Here is a 14,495-nt window from a genome sequence, read left to right on the forward strand (position 1 = left end):
CTTGGCACCTTTGCCATCCCCAGCGGGAGGCCGGTCCTCAGCTGGTCTGACACATCGCATTTGCTTTTTGATTTGCACACATAAAATGAATCTCCCCAACCATCCTCTCCCCAGAGCCTCATCAATTAGTACTGCTTTTGTCCCTTAGCCTCCTTTTGTTGACCAGCTTGGAAACTCGTTAAAAAGGAGAAGAAAGGGAAGTTGTCTTTGTGGGCAGTGGCGCTGGAGAGCTGGCTTCTAATGAAGGGGCCCTGAATGGTGCAATTGTGCTGCTGTTTATATAGTTTTTATTTTAATTTGCATCCGTACCAGGCTCGGCTCCCGAGAGCCATTTGGCTGTGTTTGGAGCTTTTATCTCCTCCCATGGAGCCAAACCTGCCAGCTTATCATTTGCCTTGAGGAAATTAATGTGGGTTCCCCCCCCCTTTGCTTTTATCACGTGCTGTTGAATTGTTTATACATCCATGCAGAGAAAGACTGCACAGAACCACGGAAGATTTCTTTCCTTATGTTCATGGATCATCTAAGACTTAAAAGGCTTTAGAGCCAAGGACTCCGGGAGCAAGGACGGCGTTGAGACAAGGTGACAGAGGGTAGGAATGGGCGCATGATGTCAAGGAGCTGAACTGTGGGTCTTAATGTAAGAAGTGAGAGAAACTGTACTCCATTCCTCACTCTTTTCCCACTTTTTCTGAATGTGTCAGCAGACTATGACTCAAGGACGAATCACAGCTCTTCATTCCCTTTTTAGTTAAATTGCAACTCCATGGTGTGGCATTTAAGACTCCCCTTAGTTTAGTCCCTTCTTGCTCCTGCTGCTGGCAGATGAGAACTTTCAGTTCCAGCGAAGACTCCCAGCACCCGTGCTTCTCCCCTGCTGTGAGCCTGCCCAGTCCCTTGTCCCTGTTCAGACCCCTCCCACCTGGCATGCCCTCCTGCTGTGCCCAGTCCACCTCCTTCAGTCCCCTTTATGGAGCCTTCCCTGAATGCTCCAGCTCACATGGTTCTCTTTGTGCACTAAGGTCCTGGCTGCTCAAAGTGGTGGTGGTGGGGTCCTGACCAGCAGCTCAGCATTTTGAGCTCCACCACAGAATCTGCATTTTAACAAGACTCCTGAGTATTCCATACGCTCAGCGAAGTTTGGAAGGTCTGTTCCAAATACCTGTGACATTTATCAACTGGTCCCCCCTATCTGGGGGTGGATTTAGTCCCCAAAGTCTCCGTGAGCGTGGAGTGTTAACACTTGGAGACAAGGCCAGGCAACTAGGTTCATTTGCAGCTCTAGGGCCACTTGACTCCTTTGTAGGAGTTCAGTAAATACTTGGTTAATTCTGTGCAGATTTGCCTGGTAAGTCACATTTATTTGTTACTCTCTTTAAAACGTTGGACCTCCAGTGTTTAACTGTCCTTTTATGTGTGCTCGTTCTATCACCTTCATTTTAATTATTAACATGTTAAGGGCAGGGACCTCTGGCTATTTTTTCTTAGCTTCATATAGCACTTTCACCCCCTTGAAAAATAGAAGTCTTCCCAGGATTTTGCAGAGTAGAAAATAGAGTAACTCTTATTTGCAGAGATCTCCTCTGACCTTCTTTCCACATTGTGTTGGGCCAGAAATCCTGGTGCCCAGACTGTTGTCCTTGGGGCTCTGCCCTCATCTCAGCTTTCCTAAGGCAATTGCTGCCAATACCAGGTTACACTCAGATCTCCATCTCCAGCTTGCCAGTTTCCCAAACAAAAGACTTAGCAATTGCCCTTGAGAAGTGACAGTTTAGTGGCCTAAATAAGGTTACAGAGGGCGATGCACAGTGCGCGATGGGTACAGGGGTCTGAAGGCCTCAGGAACAGCTTCTGGAAAAGGCGCTTCAAACCATGCCTGGAAGGGGAGGAGGGTTTTATGTTCAGTCTGGGCTGAGCCATGTGACAAGGCACTCAGGCCAAGACACCTCAGGCATGGAGAGACAGGGCACTATTGCACCACATCTGTGTGTGCGCACACATGTGTCTGTGTGTGCGTGCGTGTGCATACGCACACCAGTGGGTGGGCCCAGCTTGCCTATGGCTGTGCGCTCATCTGAGGGAAGTGAGATTTCATGCCACAGGTGGTGGAAAAAGCCATAGGGAAGCGGAGCTGGTAGGAGATGATTAGGAGGTTTTGATCTCTCTGTGCAAACATTGGGGAGGGTGGTCTGGACAGGGTGAGAGGGACACCTGTGGGAAGGCTGCAGCCAGAATCTAGGCAAGAGAGAATGGCATCCCCCAGGAGCTCCAGGAGTGAGGGACCCCAGAGATGGGCTCTTCTGCATGCCTCATGTCTGGTTAGTTGCCAGTTCCCATCCGTTCTACTTCTGAACATTCCTGAACTTAGTCCTGTTGTCCACTCCTGGTGGCATTGTCCAAGCACTCATTGTTCCTGTTTTCTTCCTCCCCAGGGGTTCTTCTAAAGTAGAGTCTGGCCTAACTCTCTTCCCTGGAGGACAAGGAAACCCCTCCCCATTTGCGCTCCCCCCCCCCCGCCCCCGTCCTCCTCTCTGCTCAGAGTTCCCAGTTCCTGGATCTGCCTTGCCCCAGAGAATTTCAGAGCTTTCTCCTGCACTTAGAAACTCCTCCCCCACTCTGGTGAATTCTTTTCCTCTAAGACCTGGTGCAAATGCCATCTCCCAGGGATAGCTTCCCAGACTCCCCAGACAGACAGGCTTCCTCCCCTGCATCACCTGAGCCTTAATGCATCTTTCTCTGGCTCCTCATGTTCAATTCAAGGTGACTGTTGATGCATTTGCTTCCTGCTTCCCTGCCCCAGGCCAGTGCCTGGAGGCAGTCCCTGGAAAAGGCCTGTCTGGGGGCACAGAGGGGTCATGTACTCAGTGCCTCCCTCTCCCTGCACCCTTCACCTCTATAACAACAGCTCCCAGCTCTGGCTCTGCACCTGGTCCAGGGCAACCAGTTGATTGAATTCGACACAATTAAGCAGGCAGTTGGCCTGAGAGGGGAAAGCAGAAGGCTTAGAAGAGAATTTACGAGTTCCCGTCATGCCTCAGTGGTTAATGAATCTGACTAGGAACCATGAGATTGTGGGTCCAATCCCTGGCCTTGCTCAGTGGGTTAAGGATCCGGCATTGCTGTGAGCTGTGATGTAGGTCCAGATGAAGCTCAGATTCCGTGTTGCTGTGGCTGTGGTGTAGGCCGGCAGCTACAGCTCCAATTCGACCCCTAGCCTGGGAACCTCCATATGCCATGGGTGCGGCCCTAGGAAAGACAAAAAAGACAAACAAACAAACAAACAAAAACTAGCTGTGCACTGTCCAATAGAAATACAATGTGAGCACATTTTACATTTTGTAGTTGCCACATAAAAAAGTAAAAGTTGGAGTTCCTGTCATTGCTCAGTGGAAATGAATCCACATAGTATCCATGAGGATGCAGGTTCGATCCCTGGCCTTGCTCAGTGGATGGGAGATCTGGTGTTGCTGTGGCTGTGGTGTAGGCTGGCAGCTGTAGCTCTGATTCGACTCCTAGCCTGGGAACTTCCATATGCCATGGGTGTGGCCCTAAAAAAAAAAAAAGTAAAAGTTAAAAGAAATAGATAAACACAGGTTCATAGCTACTTTATCTGTAATAGCTCCCAAATGGAAACAAACACAATGTCTATTAACAGGTGAATGGATAAAACAACTGTGATAGATTCACATAATGAAATACTACTCAGCAGTTAAAAAAAAAAAAAGAACATCTGCTACATGCAACAATGTGACTCCATCTCACAAAAGTCATGCTGAGTGGAAACAGTAAAAAACTATGTGTACTACTTGACTGTACTTACCTAAAATTCTAGAAAATGCAGACTCTTCTATAGAGACAGAATACACATTAGTAATTATCTCACGAAGCTTGGGGGTGGAAAGAGGGACTACAAGGGGGCATGAGAAAATTTCTTTGAGGGTGAGGGACATGTTTATTCTATTGATTGTAATGATGGTTCCATGGCATCTACTTGTCAAAACTTGTTGCATTTTATATTTTAAATTTGATTTTAAAGTTGATTTTATACATACAATCAACTCCATGTATACTTTAAATAATAATAATACTTCAATAAATATGATAGAATAAATAATACTTCAATAAAATGATAGAAAAGAAATAATAATTAATATATATATATCCAAAATCTAATTTTTATATATCAACATAATTATTTGGGAGATTTTCTACATTCTTATTTTTGTATTTTTTTGAAATCTGGCTTGCATTTTATAGTGACAGCACATCTCATTTTGGACTGGATATTTTAAGGGTCCAGGAGCCACATGAACAGTAGCTGCCATATTGGACAGCACAGGTCTAGACCCTCTGGTGAAACCCACTCCCTGATCTAGAGTGGTTTTCTCTTCTGTTTGGGCAAATCCTGGCAAACCCTTCAAATCCACACCTGGAATAGTTTGGAGCTGGCCCTTTCTGCGGCCCTGAAGATCTTGGGCCTTGTGGGGCTGTGGGTCAGAGAGAAGCTCTGGAGAGTCTAGATCATAAACCTAGAATTTTGTGTGAATTCCCACCTCCATCCTACCCTCTGCTTAAGCCTGACAAGTAGAATATCTATTCTCTTTAAGAGAATACCTTCTTACTTTCTCTTTTGCAACAGGATGCAAATTCTGCTTCACAGACTGTGTGCAGGGTGTTGGTGCTGGTGTAGAAAGGGGGTCTTCCTGGAGCTGTGGGGTGGGTGTGAGCATCTGAGAAGTGGATGAGTCTGGGGCTGTAGCTGGCAGCCGGGGAGAGGCCTGGTGCAGAGCAACCTGAGGCCTCACCCAGGCCTTCTCTGAGTCTGCAAGCTGCCCTGCCTTGCCCTCAGCTCCTGTCAGGAGTGGGTCACAGGGGTGAGGGGGATGGGAGGTGCTGGTGGCAGGACAAATGGGGGTTCACTAGCTCTGGGGTTGAGGGGTCCCATTGGGGGTTACCCAGCAAAGGCTGCCTCAAGGATAGTGAACCTGTTTATGGTTCTGCTACTAACCAGCTCAGGGCCCCTGACCAAGTTACCTTCTCCTCAGGGTCTCAGTTTCCCCATCTGTACAATGAAGGAATTGGAATAGTCAACCTCAGAGGTCCCTTCCAGGCTCTTGTAAGGAACAATGATTCTAACTGCATTAAACTGAGAACATACTGGTGCTGGGCAATGTCCTGCATAAGCAAGAGGTGACTAGAAACACAGGACACAGTTCTTGCCTGTATTAATGGCAAGTAGATTTATGGCCCTCTGTATTGCTTGGGACTTTTTTTTTTTTCTTTTTTAGTTCCACACCTGCGGCACATGGAGGATCCCAGGCTAAGGGTCTAATCAGAGCTACAGCTGCCGGCCTATGCCACAGCCATAGCAATGCCAGATCCGAGCCATGTCTGTGACCTACTTGCTTGGGATTTTTATGAGTCCATTTTGCAAGTGAAAAAAGGCAGATAAAGGACAACAATTTTAAAAAAAGAAAAAAAAGATATGTGTTAGTGATGAGAAACTAACCTCTAAAGTTATCAGTATATTTATTATTTAACTTTTTGAAAAAGGTCTTCAAACAGGGGTTCCTATTACGGCTCAGTGAGTTAAGAACCCGACAATGCCTCTGTGAGGATGTGGCTTCACTCCCTGGGCTCACTCAGTGGTTTAAGGATCTGGAATTGCTGTAAGCTGTAGCATAGGTCACAGATGTGGCTTGGATCTGGTGTTACCATGGCTGTGGTGTAGGCCTCAGCTGCAGTTCCAGTTTGACCCCTAGCCTGCGAACTTGTGTAAGCCACAGGTGCAGCCCAAAAGAAAAAAGAAAAAAAGAAAACCTTCAGATTTCTCCCTGCGGCTTAGCAGTAACAGGCCCAACTAGTATCCATGGGGACACAAGTTCGATGCCTGGCCTCCTTCAGTGGGTTAAGGATATAGCATTGCTGTGAGCTGTGGTGTAGGCTGCAAACGCATCACCAATCTGTATTGCTATGGCTGTGGCATAGGCCAGCAGCTGCAGCTCCAATTCGACATCTATCCTGCAAATATGCTGCACCTGTAGCCCTTAAAAGCAAATTCCTGATGTCACATGCTTCCACCCATAAATACTTGAATAAGTATCTCTAACAGGTACGGACTTTTGACAGAACAAAATAATACCATAGCACACAGCATAATCAACAGTTATTTTAGAAACATTATATAATGTGTTCAATTTTCTTGATTGACTTAAAAAGTCTTTTTTCCATTGGCTCATTTGAACTGGTAAAAAGAATCCTTGGAACTTTACAAAGTATTTTTAAAAACACTTTAAAAATATGTCTTCATTGTGGCCTGTGAGCTGTGCTACCTAAAGGTCATTTCCTGGGCCTGCCTCAGGCTGTGCAGGGTTCATTGGCTTGTGGGCCATCAGTGCATGTGGAGCCAGAGGCCACACATGATGGTGTCGTTCCCAGCCAGCCTCGTCCCCTGTGGGGCGCACACAGAAACCCAGAGGCTACAAGGAGCCAAGAAGGCAGAACTGGTTTCCCTGATACTCCAGATTCTTAAAGGAATATGCTGCTTCAGAGATTCAGGCTTCACTGAGCCTCTACTCCCTAAAAGCAGTGTGGGGTGTGTTTTTCACTTCTGGCATCTGCACCCCCTTCTCAGTTGCCCCTGTGCAGGAACATGGCCCCAAGTGCTTCTGCAATCAAATCTTAGGAGGAGGAAGCTGGTCACCTACAGCCCAGGGGAGCGAGCTCAGGGACTAGCAGAACCCCTGGGGCAAATGGTGGGACCAGCAGAGCCTGTGTATTTGGCAATAGGAAGCCTTCTGGTCTGTCCCCCACTGAGGGGCAAACCTGTGATAGAACAAAGGGAGATGGATCAAGTGCAATAGGGTATGTAGGGGAGGGGGGGCAATGGCTTCCTTTGTTAAAACCTGCACCGTTGAAGAACAGCCTTTGTCAGTCCTTTATGTTACATGTATACATGTAATTTCTATGCCATTTCCATATAAGATTCAGGTGGATAGTGGGTGTATCATTAGAACAGGCTAAAGACTTGGCACATGGGCTGTCCATTACATGCACTCACCAGGGTTTTTTCTGTAATAGGTTTTATTAAAGGACCTGCACATTTATTAATGTGTACTTTCTATTTTTAAAGCCATGTAACTCCTCAGAGTAAGAATCAAGATAAACACCGAGTACAAGTTTAAATAATGTACTACTGCTTAGATAGTATAAGCTTTCTTAACTAAACACTTCTCTTTTTGAAAAACAGTTATCAAGAATTGTTTCAAAATTCAAAAGGTATTCTATTACTCTTTCTACCTTTTCTAGAGACAATTATATAATAAATATTGTACTCCTTACCCAGCTTAAGAATTAGTATAATATAAATGGAAGCCTCTTAAATGGCTTCTCATCCAGCCTCCCTCCCTCCACAGGTATTTATCTCTCCTTTGCAGGTCTTTATACTTTTACCAATTTGTTTGTATTAAAAAACAACATATATCAATAATAAATAATGGTAAATATTAGTAAATATAAATAGTAAATATTTGCATGTTTTAAAACACACTAAAAATAGCATTACACAATACGTAGGGAATTAAATACTTGAATTTTTCTATACAATGAAGACAAACAGGGGGCCCAGTACTTTTGTGTGGTTCCTAGACATCTCTCTTTCAACCTGCTATTCAGGAGAATGGTATTAATTATCTTCTTAATACCTCTCCATTGTTGTTCTTATTCTTTTCTGTCCTAGCTAAGCTTTCTGAGTCTTTGCAAGCCTCTTTCCTCTTGGTGGCTCTGGAACCAGCCAGACCTCGACTGAAACCTTTCTGTGTTACTTGGTAGCTCTGCGACCTCAGGCAAAATACTTTACCTCTCTGAGCTTCAGTTTCCTCTGTATTGTATAATTACTGTATAATGCCTTCAATGCTCCTCAATTTCATCTATAAAACAAATAATATTAGCAGTTGTAAAGCAGATACTACTACTACTCACCTCAGACTTGTGAGGTTTCAAGAAGACAAGGCAGGTGAGGGGCTTCGCTCTGGACCTGCCGGGGTCAGATAAATCAAAGATCTTCGGAGCACTAGGTCTGTCTGAATTGTTTCTTCATCTTTGCAACCTGGCATCTTTGAAAGAATTTGGTCCTTTTATTCTCTCCTACTTTGCCTTCATGACGCATGATGTGGAACTGCTGAATAAAAGCATATGATCTAAACAAGGCTGTCCAGCTTTTGTCAGCGTTTTGGGGGAAAGAGCAACTATTTTCTCTGTGACTAGGAAGGTCACAGATACACATGTCTGGGCTGGTCACTGTGGGTCCTTACTGGGCTCAGCTTTCCAGGAGATGGAAGCCTGGCTTCTCTACAGAACGTGGACTTCACCAGGGCCTAAACCAAACAGCCTGGCAGGATGAGAGTGGGTGTCAGCCACTGGGCTCTATTCCTGACAGCTCAAATGTTAGCAGCAGCACCAATGCTGTGTTCCTCTTGTCTCTACTTTTCAAGCAAAGGACTTGATTTCCTGTGAATTACATCCTATTTAGATGGGTAAGCTGAAATGAGATCATGACCAGGGCATTTAAACTCAAAGCATCGCTCCCTACTTCTGGTCAAAGCATCTTTCCCTTCCATAATTTATATATAATTTTTTTTTCTTCAAACCCTGCTTCACGAGTCCTAAAGAGGGAGCCGACATAGGAAGGCCTTTGATAGGCAAGGCCTCAGCCTGGGCACCCACCTCCATGCTTGCATTGTTATCTGATTCCCAAGACACACCAGAAAGAACTCTGTTTCTCCACCTGGAAAATGGAGATAAAATTCTTCCCCATTCCTCACTTCCTCCACCCTTAGGGATGAATGTTCACTTAGCTCCAGACTCCTCTGGACGTGGTGAACTTCCAGATTTGCCTTTAGCACTGAGCTGTCCATTCCCACAGCTGCGTCTCTTCCAGGACTGGCTCCTCATCTGAAGAGCTGCTTGGGCCAAATTTGCACCCCCTTCTCAGAGGCAGCCCACATCCAGTGACTGGGCAGTGGGGAGCTGCACAGGCCCAGTTCCTTTTCCCCACGTCTAGATAACTCTCAAGAGCCTTCTCTGCTCCAGAGCTCCTTTTGGGATCTGGGAAGGCCTTTCTCGTGCCTGCATCATAGCCCAGCCTCTTCCTCTGCTCTGTCCTGTCCTTACTCCCCCAAGATGTTGTTCCCAAGAACTCTTCCTGGGAAACCTCTTGCCTGTAAACTCAGAGTCTCAGAGTCTGTTTTGCAGGGAGCCTGACCTGAACACAGTGGAAAGTAGAATAACACTGTCAGGAAGTCAGGAGACTTATTGGCACCTGGGTGGGGACTGACACTGGGCAGGTAGAGGCTCCTTTTCTCTACCCCATCCCCTGTCTCTAGACCCCAGTCAGGCTATTTCTCCCAAAGGGAAGGCAGACTGAATAGATTTTATAGGTCTGTCCTTTTGCAACCCTGGACCTATGTTTGTTCCTTTTCCCTTTTTATTTTAAAATTGCACAAGTGATATATGAATACATTCTTGTGAAAATATCAACAAGCAGAAGTCACACTAAGATCCTCTCCTTTGCTGTGTCCCCAAACCCACTTAGCTACCCAGAGAGAAATATTACTGTCAGGTTAGTATTTTTTTCCAGATGTATTTCTATCCATTTATAGCACATGTATGTACATAGAGACATCTGTGGTTTTAAGAGGTTACGTATTTATAATATAAATATATTATACTATGCATTTTGTTAAAAAAATCCCCCCCCCTTTTAACTTACTGTGTCTTGGAAATCTTTCCACATCAGTTTTCAGCATGCCTCCTATTCTTTTTAACTGCTGTATAATATTCCCTATGATGACTGTCCCATGCCTTAAGTCATGCCTATACTGGAGGGGGACATTTAGGTTATTTCCAATGTTATGCTTTTATAGAGTGTTATAATTAACATTTCTGCCCTTGCTTCTTTACTCATAAATGCAAGTGTTTCTCTAGGTTAGTCGGAAGTAGAATGCCTAGTCAAAGAGTGTAACACATTTTAAAATTTGATGCAACCTAATTGTTCTCCTAACTCTCAACACTGGATGTTTTTTCTCTTCTAGCTTTATTGAGATAAAATTGATATATAATATTCTGGAAGTTTAAGGTGTGCATGTGATGGTTTTAAATATGAAAATATCATGAAATCATTATCACAGTGAGGGTAGTTAAGGTATCTCTCACTTTACATAATTACCACTTTGTGGTGGTGGTGGTGGTGGTATGAACATTTAAGATCTGCTCTTTTAACGACTTCCAAGAATGCAATACGGTATTGTTAAATAGTCACCATGCAGTACATGAGATCCCAGAACTTACTTCTCTTATAACTCGGAAGTTTAGAAGTTTGTCCTCTTTGACCTCATTTTCCCTACCCTGCAGCCCCTGGCCACCACCAATCTACTTTGTTTCTATGAGTTTGGCTTTTTTAGATTCCATATGTAAGTGAGATCATAGAGTGTTTGTCTATAATAGCCATTCTGAAAAGTGTGAGTTGATATCTCAGAGTTTGGATTTGTATTTTCTGATCATTAGTGACCTTGAGTACCTGTTCCTGTACTTTTTGGCCATTTGTATGTTTTCTTTGGAAGTTTATTCAGGTCAATAATTTGGAAGAGTTTGAGAAGCATTGGCACTAATTCTTGTCGAAATGTTTGCTAGAACTCATTAGTGGAGCCACCTGGTCCTGACCTTTTCTTTGCTGGGAAACTTATAAATCACTGATTTAGTCTCCTTATTCATTATTGATCTGTTCAGATTTTCTAATTCTTCATGATTCAGTGTTGGTAGGTTGTATATTTATGAACTTATTCTGAATTGTCCAGTTTGTTGGAGTAATTGTCTATTGTAATCTCTTAAGATCCCTTGTGTTCCTGTGGTATCAGTTGTAAGGTCTCCTCCATCATTGATCACTTTGAGTCTTCTCTCTCTTTTTTTTCTTGCTAAGTTCAGTTAAAATTCCAACACTGGATATTACGGTCTTTTTAATGTTTGCTAATTTGATGAACTATGAGGTTTAAGTATTTTAATTTTATTTTTATTTACGGTAAGATATGGCATATTTTCCTTTGCTGTTTGCGATTTCTATTTCTTTTACTATTAAGTGCCTCTATATTCTTTTCCCTTTTTAGGAAATTGTTCACCTTATACTTATTGAGTTTTAAGAATTGTTGATATACTGAATATTAACTCTAGATTATTATACATGCTGCGGATATTTTAATATGTCATTTTCTTTTAGCTTTGTGATATCTTCTAATGCTACAAATTTTGGATTATTGTGTGGTTTAGGTTTTGGGTTTTTTTTTTTTTTCTTCATGGCTTCTGTGGTTTTGTACCTTAAGTAGACCTTCCTTACCCTGTGGTTATGAACATGTAAAAATCATTTATTCAAGTTGCAAAGAACTGGGACTATCCTGCAGGCCAGCGTCTGCTTGGCCTTAGACACTTAGGAGAGAAGCCCACATGGGTGGCTCTGCTCTGAACACCTACAACTCCACATTTCCTTTCTTAGGAAGGCAAAGAACAGAAGCCACAGCTTGTAGATGGTCACTGCCACCACAAAGCAAGTCTAGACAAAGTGCTTCAAGCTGCCGTTGCTGCCCATCCATCCCGGAAAGGTGCAGAAAGTGTGAGGCCACCTAGGAGAACTGAGCTGTGGAGAGTTCCGTCCCTTCCTGCTCAGAGTCCTTGACATGCTCAGCAGGCCTGGAACAATGAGATGGCTAAAACCGGACAAGTACTTTTAGGATGTGTTGCCATGTAGTAGAAAAAGCATCATTTGTGATTCTGATGCTAAACATGAAAACATCTATCATTACAAGATCCCACTTATCTACATTTGTAAAGCCCTGTGCTAGACAGTGTACAAAAGGAGTGATGCCTGACATTATAGAGATGGCCGCCTCCTTGAAGGTGACTTGAGCAGAATCAGACAGGTCTGTATTGGGTCCCAGCTCTGCCCTTTAGCAGCTGTGGAGCTGTGGGCACACCAGTGACCTTCTCTAGGTCTTGATCACCTCCTCCGTAAAATGGGCATTGTCCTGGTGTGTGCTGGGAGGACTGATGAGTCAATGGACGAGAAAGTGAATGGTTAGTGCTCTAAGAACTAAAGTATCATTGTTCTACATGGACCCTGGGGGACACATGAAGGAGAAGACAGGGTCTCTGTCCTCAAGAGCTTGTGGTAAACATACATGGAAACAGAAAACAGGTCAGGGCAGGAAATGTCAAGTTGTCAAATGGCATGGTGGTGAAAACTGGAGAAGCGTTCAGGTGGCCCGAGAACAATCCTACTTGTGGTTGTGTTTTTATGAGAGTTGCCGCAGTGGTTCATGTGCAGACGTGAGCAATCCAAAGATCACCTTGTCAGCAGAATCTGTCCTGCCTTGTTCTGAAGGACACTGAAGCATCACTTAGGGCAGCTTCTACCCCAGCTCCTCACTCTAAGAATGACTTTCTTTTCCTTTGATTTAGCCATAGGTGCCTGCAGGGCTTTTCTCCACTCTGAGAGTCTTGGTAAAATGACCCTGTGACAGCTTCTGAGTATCTAACAGGAATCACCAAATAGGATTCAGAGGGGATGGCTGAGACACTGGCTGGTGGGGTCTGAATAGCAAAAAGGTAGAATAGCCTAGGCTAAGTCCCTTTCAGTGTGAATTCAGTCTTGTTCCATGCCATGTCCCCAGAGGAAAGCATTTGCTTCTCTGATTTTCATCGGTGAAGGGCAAGACACTGACGAAGGAGGAGGTGGTGGTGGGAGTAATGCTTTCAGCCATAACTGGCTTCAGAGCTTATGTTTGGGGGCTGGCGATCCCACTGTGGTCAACAGAGGAGAAGTCTCGTGACTGGCCTGTGCGTTATTTTGCCTTTGCTCAGCTGTGGGCCAGTATTGTCAAGACACAAGGCCCCCAGTCCATCTCTGAATGTGTCATTTTACTTCCCAAGACCAGCTGCCTAAGAGATAGTTGTCTTCTTTGCAAAGGGCAGTGGTGGCCCAGTTACCTCTGAAAAACAGTCTAAGATATGGCTGGCTACATAATTTGCAGGGCTCAGTGCAAAATGAAAGTGTGGGGCCCTTGTGCAAAAAGCAGGAAAGACGAGTGCTGTTAATGTAAAACTTTTTCTTTTAAAAATATCTTCTTACTTATAAACATAATAGGCATAATAACATTGTATAAGTAATAGGATAAACTTACAAATGAAAAAAATGCTTTTGGTGTCATATATAATAAAAAAATTATAATACTTTATTAATGTGATAACTTGGTAAGATTTTATTGGTTTGCTTCTTTGCAAATTCATTTATTAGGTTATCAAAAGTTTGTATTTTTAGCAAATTCATTTTCAATCGATATAATTGAAAGTGACATTAGTGAGTTTCCGTCATGGCTTAGCAGTAATAAACCTGACTAGCATCCATGAGGACATGGGTTCGATCCCTGGCCTCACTCAGTGAGTTAAGGATCCGGTGTTCCTGTGAACTGTGGTGTAGATTGCAGATGTGGCTCGGATCTCGTGCTGCTGTGGCTGTGGCCAGAAGCTGCAGCTCTGATTTCACCTCTAGCCTGGGAACTTCTATATGCCACAGGTGTGGCCTTAAAAAGACAAAAAAAAAAAAAAAAAAAAAAAGGAAAAGAAAGAAAGTGACATTAGTCAGTTAGTCAGTCCTGGCAAATGCAAAATCTCAAATAATTTTGGAAATTTTTAGTTTTTTTTTTTTTTTTTTTTTTGTCTTTTGTTGTTGTTGTTGTTGTTGTTGCTATTTCTTGGGCCGCTCCCGCGGCATATGGAGGTTCCCAGGCTAGGGGTCGAATCGGAGCTGTAGCCACCGGCCTACGCCAGAGGCACAGCAACGCAGGATCCGAGCCGCGTCTGCAACCTACACCACAGCTCACGGCAATGCCGGATCATTAACCCACTGAGCAAGGGCAGGGACCGAACCCGCAACCTCATGGTTCCTAGTCGGATTCGTTAACCACTGCGCCACGACGGGAACTCCGAAATTTTTAGTTTTGAGAAAGATCGCTCTGCTGGTACAGCTGTTACTGGAAATATTAGACATATTTTAGAGACTGAAACAAAAGGGTAAATTATTTCAAAATAGAAATTTTAGTATGTCTAGAGCTGATGATTAGCTGCAAGTAAGTCTGAATTTTAATTTAATTTAATTTAATTTAATTGTATTTTATTCTTTTGGTCTTTTTGTCTTTTCTAGGGCCACACCCATGGCATATGGAGGTTCCCAGGCTAGGGGTCCAATTGGAGATGTAGCCACTGGCCTATGCCACAGCTATAGCAACTCGGGATCTGAGCCTTGTCTTAGACCTACACCACAGCTCACGGTCACGCCGGATCCTTAACCCACTGAATGAGGCCAGGGATTGAACCTGCAACCTCATGGTTCCTAATCGGATTTGATTTGTTAACCACTGAGCCACAATGAGGACTCTCTGAATTTAATTTTA

At 44.0% G+C, this 14,495-nt stretch overlaps 1 long non-coding RNA gene across 1 annotated transcript in view; it reads left to right on the forward strand.

Annotated features, from left to right (window-relative positions):
• Window positions 1-460: 460 nt before the first annotated feature.
• Window positions 461-14,495, forward strand: part of LOC110260013 (uncharacterized) — an 84,495-nt gene continuing 70,460 nt past the window's right edge. Inside the window, exon 1 of the long non-coding RNA XR_014841948.1 lies at window positions 461-583. This is a non-coding gene — a long non-coding RNA (uncharacterized LOC110260013). The remainder of the gene's footprint in view (window positions 584-14,495) is intronic.

This window comes from Sus scrofa, chromosome 3 (genome assembly GCF_054392235.1).
Source record: "Sus scrofa isolate SSC_HxYL_T2T_F1_AM1 chromosome 3, Sscrofa_HxYL_maternal_Yorkshire_Landrace_v2.0, whole genome shotgun sequence".
NCBI classification, from domain to species: domain Eukaryota; kingdom Metazoa; phylum Chordata; class Mammalia; order Artiodactyla; family Suidae; genus Sus; species Sus scrofa.